The sequence below is a fragment of the Ctenocephalides felis genome, unplaced genomic scaffold, assembly GCF_003426905.1.
Source record: "Ctenocephalides felis isolate EL2017-DRISC unplaced genomic scaffold, ASM342690v1 CF-g0.4_SCAFFOLD_01886, whole genome shotgun sequence".
In the NCBI taxonomy this organism is placed as follows: Eukaryota; Metazoa; Arthropoda; class Insecta; order Siphonaptera; family Pulicidae; genus Ctenocephalides; species Ctenocephalides felis.
The window spans coordinates 178,903,214-178,912,893 of record NW_020538040.1 but is presented as its reverse complement, the minus strand read 5'-3'; positions in this window follow the sequence as shown (position 1 = coordinate 178,912,893).

The window sequence follows — 9,680 nt, the reverse complement described above, 5'->3', positions numbered from 1 at the left end:
TTGGAAAATTTGTCTTCTTGGGCATTTTGAAAAATTTGTCTTCTTGGGCATTTTGAAAAATTTGTCTTCTTGGGCATTTCGAAAAATTTGTCTTCTTGGGCATTTTGAAAAATTTGTCTTCTTAGGCATTTTGAAAAATTTGTCTTCTTGGTCATTTTGAAAAATTTGTCTTCTCGGGCGTTTTGAAAAATTTGTCATGTTGCGCATTTTGAAAAAATTGATTTCGAGAGAATTTTGTCTATCTAAACTAATCAGAACGTCTCCCCATCAAAAAGAATAGAATGTTTTTTGAATTCAAATTCACGTCCTTAACCATTACATCACAAAGGTCTCATAGCACTATATAATGAAATTAGAAATATAATAGCAATATAATTGCAATAGAAATAGAAATATAATAACAATACGCAAAACCAATAGTTCTCTTAAATTATATTGAGTATGATAATGGGTTGTCATTTATTATGTAATAAACATGAATGTAAACGTCGAATTGCAAACACATTAATTGTTAAATTTAATATGTACAGAATAATTTATGTTTTATTAATCAAGCAAATACGTTTATGGCATAATCGCATGAACATAAACTTTGGAGAGAGGACAGAAGGCAGAAATGAATTTAATTCGATGAAATCTTTCGTACATTTGCGAAGGTTATTGATTGCCAGAAATCGATAAAAATCAAGGTAAGAAAAGCACAGAAAATATACAAATTACAGACTTGTTTTTCAATTCGAGGTTATTGATATATTAAACAAAAACCGCGAAATCGCGAAAATAAAAATCAATAACGCACGAACTCATCATTTTGATGGTAAAAAAATGGTAAATGGCAATATATATATATATATATATATATATATATATATATACATATACATATATCAGTTTTAAATTGATTGAAATTAAAAATTCCATGTAAAAACGATGCTTCATATATTAATCACTATAAAAACTGTTCTAATTAATATCGTGTATCCAAATGAATTTTCATAATTAAAAAGCATACCTTATAAATTCCGCGAATTTGTATGATTTTAACATTTTTAATTAACCTGCATAAAATACACTACTGATAATCAATGCAGTTATTAAAAATTGAACAAATATTTGCTCATTTTCATTACATGTCGAATCGCAATTATTTTTATTAGAAATGAATACATTAGTTTGCAGATTCATGGTAAAATGATATTGGTTTATTTATTTAGAATTAAAATAATTGACCAAATTCTTCATTATTTAACATAAATAATGAGCGAGTCATAGATAATTAGTAACGTAAATTTAATAAAGCGATTTTGTGAATTTTATGATATAACGGAATTTATATCCTTCATACTAAATGAATTATAAAACGAGCTATTTAAAATGAAAAAAAAATCTAGTAGAGACAAAAAATACAAAAATAATGCATAATTTTATCATGGCTAAAAATGTGTAATTTCTTGATTATTCATATATTATAAATTCTTTAAAACATAAATAGACTTTAAAACTTTAAAACTTTAAAACTGCACAGTTTGGAAACTGTGTATGTGTATTGCGTAAATTAAATTTTTAACAAAATTTTGGTAATCCCGAAATACCGGTATTATTGTATCAATACGGTATAGAATACCGGACAAAAATCCCAATATTGTAAGCCCTAGCTATACCTGTCTAATATTTAACTATTTTTTATAATTAAACCACTTCTCAAAGGCCTATAATATCTTAAGGTGTTCGAATTGACTATAAACTCTATCACCATGCAAAAATCCATCAAAATCCCAGAAGAGTAAACCTGAGGTGCTCCTTGTGAGTAAAAATTATTTAATCCGAATAATTAATAATAGGACATTATTCATGTTGTATTCAAACTTTAAGTTGGCCACTTGGAAATTTTTCTAAGCAGTAAAAAATACTTTAAGCCTAAATATTGGGGCCAAATTTTTCACTTATACAGATTTTATTTTGTTAAAAAGTATTAAAATACTTCTACTTAATTTAAATATTATTATTATAAATATGCTAGTAATAATACTGCTACAGTAATTCAAAGTAAGAGATGATGTATTTTAAGAACATTTCCGTATAATCTTTACCACGTCTTATGAAATTTTCCACGACGAGAGAGCATTTGCTTTGCTAACCCTAAAACATATTCGTGTCGTTGAATAAATAGTAAATAAAATACTATTGCAAGTCATTTTCGAATCTGAATGATTTTTTGTTTAAAAAAGCGTCTATTTTATTATCAAAACACAATCCTTCGATAGCAATCGTATGCGGAACGATTCAGTTTTTCGCAGTAAAGACTCAATTTAAATGTTAATTCTCGTATGCAACAATTCCATGTGAAAACATAAAGAAAGAATACAGAGAGCTAGTAGCTATTATGCAAATTTATTTTGTTCAATTTATAAATATATGCACATCGGTTCGGTATAAGTATTCTGAATAGATATGCTTTTTGTATTTTGGTAATTTACTATCATGTTCTGCCTTAAATATGCATGAATTACTTTCAGAGACAAAATAGTGCCCCACCATTTTGCCTTGGTAAATTGCAAGACCTTCCATGTCTTTGAATAATCGACTAAATCGATAAAAATTGATATTTAGAAACTTTTAAGATTGTGACGATTTAATTTTGAAATGTTGACTCAGTGTATTATTCCAAAAACTGATAAATTTTTATAATAGAACCACTTCTCCTAGGCCTTTAGAATGTTTGTTGAGACCATGAACCGTTCCACCATTTTTTATCAAAACTGTCGACAAAAAACTTTACGAATCAACTAAATTTGAGAAGAAATAACTCGACCGATCTCAGCCAAAAATTCTTCAGCACGATTCCCAAATGATTGATAAATTACCTCTACGATTTTTAAATTTGGTTCCAAATTCAAAAGCAAAGGTGATCCTTATAGAGTTTCAACAAATGGGTTTTAAAATTTTGAAAGCAGTGGAGGCATTTTTAAGAAAATGTCGACGACAAGTCAAATATTGGCTCACATACTTTTCCCAATATTGGTGTCAAACGATTCAGAATGATTTTTCAAATTTTCTGTTTTGTTTTATATTTAATTCATTGCATTTTTATATTCTCCTTTATTACCACATAATTTTGTATAATAAAACTTTGATTGAATGTGTCATTTGTAACCATTTCATCTTCATCATTTTTTTTCAATATCACATCTCAAAGTTATAAAATACAAATATGCAAATCTATATATAATTACTGCCATAGTTTAATGGTGATACATAATGAAACGATTCATTGTTTAAAATATTTATATAAAAATATAAATAAAATTCAACTTAGACAAAAGTCTGCATATCTTAGCAATATTCTTAGACAAGATGATGACGAGGATCGTCTCATTAAATTGTGAGTAAATGAAAAAAAAATCACTCTATAAACAAAATTCAATTTATGTCAAGTAATTTAAAATTTAAATATTAAATAAGAATATATAACAAACACATTATATACAGGAACAACGAGAACAACGTATATTCCAATATGCAAATGAATAACATTGTGTTATGTCATTGCCATTTTTTTTGATCTGGAACAAGTTCGTCCTAAACTATTCTTCTGAGACAATCGCATCAGAATTAATTTTGAATATTATTTTTGCATAATTAGTATATCAAGGATACTCAAATTTTAGATCAAACATAAAATTTACATGAACTGTTACAGAATTGAGCAGTTACTGGCAATTTTGGACTCTGATTGCTATATAAAAAAAACTTAATTTGGTTATTGAAGCTCTAACTTATACTAGTACACAATCTATTACATGGCGAATAACTTGGATTCCGAATCAAGACCGACTAAAGAAATGTTACAGTCCATAAACTTACCATAAGAACTTAAAGCTTTCAAGAAAAGGTTACCTAATTAAGCCAAATAAATGCAACTTCTTTGAGTTTTGAGTTGAATAGTCTCCAATTACCCATAGAATCTTTTATATTTTAATTGCTATTTAAATAAGTCAATAAACGTTAAATCCGACCGACAATGATTTCCTTTTCGCAACCGATTGAGAACATTCTAAATTAGCATGAGTCGTGTGAATAGATTTTTCGATGTTTCCCATTTGTAATCTGATAAAATGATAAGAAGCCAACATTAAAACAATCGTCGATGGTAAATACATGTAATTGTAGTACAAATTACTCTCCTAATTAAAGTAAAACCGAGGTCGTGCTCACTGGACCGATTGTAAAGTAATCTCTGAAATAAAATTACTTTTAAGGTCACGTCATATAAATTTGTTTGCTCACTTTAAATTTGGCATCTTTGTGAAACATCCTGGCCGTAGTAAAAACTTGGGTTAGCAACAAAAGGTTCGATACCCAACTTGGCGAAATTGATATCAAGCAGTAGTTACATCAGTATTTCACTTGAGATTATACATGTTGAATGATAATTTTTGGGGCATTGCAGCAGTTTATATTCACAACACTATTAAAGATTGATCTAACAAATTCATCAGAAACAGAATGATCAACTACTGAGTAACTTTCTAGAATCACCAGTATAAAATAACTTTTAAGATCATACTAATTTATTTGTTAATTTTATGAAAGGTATCTTTATGAAACATCCTGGCCGTAGTAAGAACTTTTGTGAGCAACACGTGGTCGGATTCGATTCCCTTGGCGAGATTGATATCAAGCAGTAATAACATCAGTTTTTCACTTTAGTAAATAAATACTTAAATTACTTTTAGAGGCAAATTGATCTAATATTGGTAATCTAATTGATCACCAGGTTGAAGAATGTACATCACAACAACTTATAGTTCTAATTGCTGTCCAATTATGAAAGAGAAATTAAAAAGTCATCAAATTATTTAAAAAATAAAACTATAATTTAATTTAACTCATAATTTATTTATATAAACACAGTTTTAATTACTGACTATAAAAAACGCATAGAACGACGGAAATTACAGTAGTCGTTAAATGGGGCATAGTTTTAATGAACTTTGTTTTATAACATCTCTTAATTTATTGTCGATGGAACTTTGTGATGTCATTTATAGTAGTTATACATGAAATAGGAGATATAAAATGTTCTGGTATCAGAATTAATAACTATTTCATTAGCTAATTAATTTTGGCGTAAAGTGAGATATTAGAATTAAAAAATGTTGGAAATCAGTTTCAAGTTTTTTTATTATTTTGGCATACTTCAAAAAATGAATGATTGTGCTCTGTGTATGTATGTTGAAATATGATACATTTCGATGAAAAACTAAAAATTTAGATAGTTCCAAAATTATTCAAATCTGATTGAAAATGTGCAGGCAAAAATGTTGTTTTGGATTAAAAATGTGTATTGAATTAATTTATAATTTATTTTAAATTATTAGCAATGCTGTAGCCATGAATACAAAAAATTAGAACTATGAAAGCAAGATACTAAAATAATTAATACTAAAATGATATAATATGTAAAAGATAGTAAGATAATTAAAAATTCAAATGAAATAAAACATTACGAGTTCAGCTAAATCTTGGATCAATATAAAATCAACATTATTACACAAAATTGAAAAGTTGGGAAAATACACGTATTTTATTAAAATCTCTGTTAAGGCATATGCATATGTTAAATACTATTTTGCTCTAAATGGAGTTTTTTACAACCGTTTCAGAATGACAGAAAACTCAAAGAAAAGATAGATTTAAGGTCAAAATTTCGGCGAAAAAATGATTTTTATTCAACAAGCCGCCATTTTGTCAAAAAATATTATTTTGCTTATTTCTTTGATTAATTACTACATTTATCATTACTTTAGTAAAATCTCCTTGTTTTTGTTTTAATTTCAGATTATTTACTTCAGAGATAGAAAAACTGCAAAACGTGCTATAACTTTTTTAAAATGATTATTTTTGCTTGCAATTATTTTTAAAATATAATTAAAAGATGTCTTTATATGTGTATAAATTTTTGTATATATAGTTTTTTCAGAAAAAAATCTCAAAAAATCGCCTTTTCGGCCTTCTAACTGTATGTAACCCCAAGAACTGACCATCACTTCTTTGTACTCGCGTAATACATAACTAAAGTTATAACTTCTAATAGTTTTAAATATAACTTCTAATAGTTTACAACCAACCAGCAATCTTCTGATTGCTGTTGAATAATATAAAAAAGAAAAACTAGTGTTTTTGCACTTTGGTGTTTTATCACTCACTAATGTTTCCACAACATCAAAATCAGTTCAGCCGTTTTTCCCAAAACCAATATTTAGAAATAACACTGAAGTTACACACGGTTCCTTCCACTATGCATAATAGCAATTGCGTCGAATCGATCCAACTATTTTGCATAAAATCCAACACTTTCAGATATCTGCATAATCAATCATCTAATCTAATATATCTAACAAACTTATAGCTCTAGTAGCATTTGCATATAAATTGCCATTATTGACATTGTAGCAAATTACAAACTCTATGCTAACTTTGATGCCATAGAACAGATGCTTGTCAAAAACAATTCCAGCAATTGCATATAATTTTGTGTCGAACTTAGATCGCCGACAAAGTGAAATGTTATTAGTAGAACTTCTGAAATCTGCAATTGAAGTAAACTACTTCATTGAATTGCTTCATATGAATACCAATAAGGAGCCAATAATTCATGGACATAAACAATAAATCACATTATGTGGAATATCGACTTTGCCCTTCAATCATATATATATATATATATATATATATATATATATATATATAATCCATTTTATATGCTAAAAGTTTTATAATCAGGTTTCAATTAAAAATTCAATTAATGTAAGTGGAAATAACTCAAAATTATTCTTCAATGGGTATATTTGTATTTCTGATCTTCTCATTTTCATTCTTTTTCTTATGTCATACAAATTGCCAGGTGTCTCATAATAGCTCATAGTTTTTAAAGAGTTTAATAAAAAAATGAATCTTCATAAATTTCTGAACCATGACTACTAATATGGTAATAATCTTCGATCATTTTCTAAACTATTTTTAACTTCCCGTAGGGTAAGTTATTGTAATGGGCCGAAAATCGGAATTGAAAATTTTTACATTTCTCGACGTTTTGAAGGTTTCTGAACATTTTGGCATACCTCAGAAAAAATGGATGTGTGTGTGTGTGTATGTGTGTGTGTGTGTGTGTATGTATGTGTGGATACAAATTTCCAGTCACGTTTTAGGGCGCACGGATCAACCGATTTGAATGGTTTAAAAAACATTCGATTCCTATTGATAGGAAAAAGAGCTGATTAGTTTTTGGCAAGGCAGGTCCAGCCGTTTCGGAGATACGGAGCAAAGAGTGCGGAAAATAGAAAATGAATTTTTGAGAGAACGGAGTATCCGATTTGAATGATCTAAAAAACATTCAATTAGTAATGATTGGGAGAAGTGTTTATTAGTTTTTGGAAAAGGCAGGCCCAACCATTTCGAAGATACGGAGCTAAATATGTAAAAAATGGCAGTTTTTGAGAGAACTAAGCGTCCGATTTGAATGATTCAATAAACTTTCTGCTTGTCTTAACAAAATAATTAATTTTGGAAAAAAAAATTTTTGTTCGATTTTTTTTTTTTTTTTAGTTTTTTGTTGAAACAAATAATTTCAACTTTGCAATTCAGTTTATATAATTCTTATAAATATAAGACAATGTTACAATATTTATAATAAACTATTTGAAAACATTCAGTATTCTTCGAACATTTAGTTACGGTACGGGAAGTTCCAGCAATTTGCCTTAAGGCACGATGCCACCCACCCCACTAGTTTTCCTTTGCTTCAACACCATATACGAAGTCTGTTCAAAAAGTTTTCGGAATTTTCGTTTTTTCAAAAAAATATTTATTTATTCGTCTACATTAATGTGGTCCCCTTCAAAGTAGTCCCCCCCAGATATAATACACTTATGCCAGCGTTTTTTCCAATTTTCGAAGCACCCTTGATATTCACTTTTTGATATGTCCTTGAGCACTCTCAGCGATTTTCTTCAATCGAGGAAAACCGCCTTCCTTTCATGGGTCTCTTCAACTTTGGGAATAGGAAAAAGTCACACGGAGCCATATCTGGTGAATTTTTGCACTTTGCAACACTTTATTTCATTTTTTACGCAAAATTTAATACAAATTCTTTGACTTTTCAATTCTTCCATTGTAAAAATCGCCGAGCTCAGAAAAACACGTCGAACCTTTAGCGACTACCACAGACAAAGTAAACAGTGAATATAGCTGAAAATTTCATCATACTTTAGGGGCATGTATACCAACACAATAAAAAAAAAATTTTGACAATCAGACACTCCAGACCCGCGAAATTTAATTATTAGTAATTCCGTAACTTTTTGAACACACATCGTAAGTTCCTTCTGAAGAAGCTATAAATCTCTTTGGGCAATGCTATTCATTATTTCAGATGCAATATAAGCTAGTACTGACGTTAAAAGTCCATAATATATCATTTCACATGTGCACTTTACTCCATTTCGGGTACTAAACAAATAAAAGCATGAATAACGTTTTAAAAATTTAAAAAAATAAGTTACTAAATGAGAATTAGATATCGTATTGCGTTGCAGATGTTAAAGACTAGTTGCAGAAGGTAAAGTCACCTTTGTGGAACAACTGTTATTATTACAAATTATATTAATGACACAAATTAAATTCACAAAATAGTTGTAAGTCGTATTTTAAGGCAAGTTGCAAAAACTTTCCCATATATAAAAACAATCGACTTAATCAATACGAATTCAGATGGAGCAACTTTTAAAATTGTGACGATACAATTTTGAAATCATAAAAGTCCATTATTCTAAACTTTAATGACTTTTTTTATAAATAAATCAGACACATTTCGAAGACACATAACATTTAAAGAATGTTCGTTAAGATAAGCTCTATCAACCTACAAAGTTTCATCAAAATTGCCAATATAAAATCAACTAAAAATATTTCAAACAGTTTCTAATTATTTTAAAACTCTGTTCAAGATTTTTTAAGAAAGCATACGATGCCAAATTCAATTTTCAATTGTTGCTACAATATAATAACTGAAGAAAAATTCCAAGAATTTAAGCCATAGACCTTAGAATGTTAAGCTCTATTTGCAAATTTGAGTTACATCGAACGGCTATAAAATTTTTGAAATCGGTGCAGCAGTTTTTGTCAAATTGTCGACATAAGATCAAAATATGACTCGCAGACTTACACATTCAGAAATTTTTTCCAATTTTGGTGTTGAACGATTCAGTTCATAAAAAATGCAAATCTAATTTCCTGGCTAAAACAAAATTCTCCTGTAGACAGTCATGAAACTATTAGCAATTTTCAGTACATTTTGCAAACTACAAAGCAAAATTCGAACCCTGCAATGTTTAGAATAGGGCGAGGCACTAAGTTCCAATTTGACTTTGAGCAATTATATTGTAAAAACTAAACCAACTGTATCACAACAAATAACACATATCAACCAAACAACTATCTCCAGTAAAACTCCTAGCTAAATTATCTTTGTAAAAATGTGTTTTTTTGCTGTTTATCAAAAATGTGTACTTGGTCCTTTTTATCCCATAAGCGGAATAAAATGGACAGCCAGGGCGCAAAAAGGTCCAATGTCTTATTTTTAATTTTAAAGGGATTTTACGAAATAATAGCTATATTAT